Below are 2,509 nucleotides of genomic sequence, written 5' to 3'. Positions count from 1 at the left end.
AATTCTTCAGATCATTTCTGGTCTGAGAATGGTGCAGAGAAATCGCCATGGTAACATCCTGGTCTGTTTCTAACAGTCAGAGCTATGAACATCCAGACAAAAAGATAAACTTTTGTTTTTTTTTTTTACAATTACAGTTGGTTTCACCAAGACCTTTGACTGAAGAACTAAAACGGTACCAAGAATTACAAAACAAATGTAAACATTATGGAGATAAAAATATAATCTTCATAAAATATTCTGAAAATACCAGATAATCTATAAAACGCAACACCAAAATCTCTCACAATCTTGGATTCTCATAGTTATGTTTTCCCGATGCTGATTTTATTTTTTTATCGTCTGGCAGCGTCCAGGTGTGGGTGTGTTTAGAGGAGGAGGAAAAGCAGCTTCATAAAATCCAAACTCCTGGTTGCTGCTTTCACACAGCAACTTCTCATCAGAAAGGTAAGTTTATGAGAAACCAAAGAATTAACTAAATTATGTATGTGTTTGCATTAATCCTATATGCAAACATAAAGGATTAATGCAAACATTAATCCTTAAGGCATTAAGCATTAAGGCAGCATTTTTTTGGTTTTGGTAAAACTATATTCAGCATTTTATTTGTAACATTAGTTTTGCTATTATTCAAATTCTGCCAATACAGAAACAAACAAGATGAATAGTTTTGAAGATTCCTCAAAGTTTCCATAAGACTTAATAAGTTCAGAGCTCAAGTTATACTATGAGATGTTTGACTATCAAAGTAACCTGGTAGAGAGAGTGACGTCATGAAGTTTGACAGTGTGAAATCTACGGCTCATAGTTATGAAAACCTTATTTTCATAAATAATTGTACTTCTAACTTTAATTTAGGAAGTTTCCCATGTTAACCTTTATTTGATCTTTTATATGTTACAGACGATGAAGCATCTGATCTGTCTCTCACTGCTGCTCCGTAGGTTTCCAAATAATCCAAATAATCCAATGTTGAACATGCATTTATAATATATGTGTCTATTTCCTGTAGAATCTGTTTCTCCATTTGTTTACTGGATACTGAAATATGAACCAATGGAAATTAAACATTTTGTTTGCTTTTTCTGGTTTTGTGTTGTTTACAGCAGCCTTGGTGAAACATGGCTTTTCTGGAGAAACAGAATTTTTTACTGAAAGCAGCTGCTGTCTTGATCAACACCCAACAATATTGACAATTAACTGCAACAACAAGGATTGGCAGCTTCACTGCAGTGAGAATGGTGGACATAAGTCATTCAACCTCACATGTTTAAACAACGCTATGAAGACATATGACTTTCAACTTAGTAGCACCAATGAAGGTTTGTTCCGTCAGTGTCCTGCAACATTTTCTTTGCATGTCTTTGAGCTTCAGAAGCTAAATGGGAAAATTACTCTATAATGTATAACTAACTGTTCCATACAGTAAAACTTAAATCCCGTTTATAAGAAATAAAGTTTGGATGCACATGTAAAAGAAATAAATTCCTGAACTTTTTACAAGTTTATATATGTCCCTAACAACTTTCTGTGATTTTAATTTCCAGGAATTTGCTTGAAAGAGAATTGTGAAGGCCGCCACAAAAACAGTAATTGTCATAAGTAAGTTGTGTATTTGTGGTCTCTAAGCTGTGGCCTGAGGGCTATATGTGACCCATGGAAGGATATTGTGCCTCCCAAGGATCCCAAAATGTGCTTTACCAGTCCTGGAAATTAATGCAAATACAATCTAAAAAATTATAATTGGGATCCTATTTTCACTGAGATGATGCCTTTCAAAGGAGATGGAGACAAACTAAAATGTTCTTAAGATGTAAAACACAATTTTAGATCAAATTTGTGCCTTGCATCACTTTTATTTTTATAGTTTTGTGGCAAAAATATTTGAACATCTCTGTTTAATGTAAACTATTATTTACACACTAGAAACTAATTGTGTTTGATCTTGGTTTCAAGAAAGTATTTTTCTTCCACAGTCAGATCTCCATTTCATCAAAATCTAATTCATCATATAAGATACAGCTACATGGTTCTGACTGTGAGTTTGTCCATCGGAGAGCTGATGATCAAACAGGCAAGTATTTTAAAATGATGAAATTGTCCTTCAACTCTTACATTAGGTTTAGAAAAACAAAGTGATCCTATAGGTAAGTGAGATGTTTCTAAAATAAATTATGTTATTTTACATCTTGGTTCACATGTTCAAGTCATATTAGCCAATCAAGTGTGGAAAAAGATAAAACAAATGCTTTGACTCCAGGAAACTTACACAATATTTTATTTCATAATCTAGTTTCCATTTTCACCACATAAAATTATTGTGATCGCAAAACGTAGACAGAAATTAATTTGGGAAAAACTCCAAAATATTTTTCCAATATATTTTGGAGTTTTTCCATGCACAGCAACATATGTTTTAAAAAACGGGTGAATAATTCTCTAATTAATGGTTGTCCAGCTCACGTTCTTACAGCGTCGATGAGCCTCTGCTCCAACACGGCCGATTCAA

At 33.4% G+C, this 2,509-nt stretch overlaps 1 long non-coding RNA gene across 2 annotated transcripts; it reads left to right on the top strand.

The window, feature by feature from the left end:
- Window positions 1-287: 287 nt before the first annotated feature.
- On the top strand, window positions 288-2,074 carry LOC106916151 (uncharacterized). 2 transcript variants are annotated; one of them, XR_015764539.1, is made up of 5 exons: window positions 288-447; window positions 904-940; window positions 1,107-1,322; window positions 1,548-1,602; window positions 1,977-2,074. It is a non-coding gene; the product is annotated as an uncharacterized LOC106916151 (long non-coding RNA). The 2 variants fall into 2 exon arrangements; XR_015764538.1 differs by having other exon boundaries at window positions 290-447; window positions 1,548-2,074.
- Window positions 2,075-2,509: the final 435 nt, after the last annotated feature.

This window comes from Poecilia mexicana, unplaced genomic scaffold (assembly GCF_051168715.1).
Source record: "Poecilia mexicana isolate PSO_F unplaced genomic scaffold, ASM5116871v1 scaffold_11, whole genome shotgun sequence".
Lineage (NCBI taxonomy): Eukaryota > Metazoa > Chordata > Actinopteri > Cyprinodontiformes > Poeciliidae > Poecilia > Poecilia mexicana.
The sequence above is the reverse complement of the archived record's forward strand: the minus strand, read 5'-3'. Positions and strand labels throughout refer to the sequence as shown.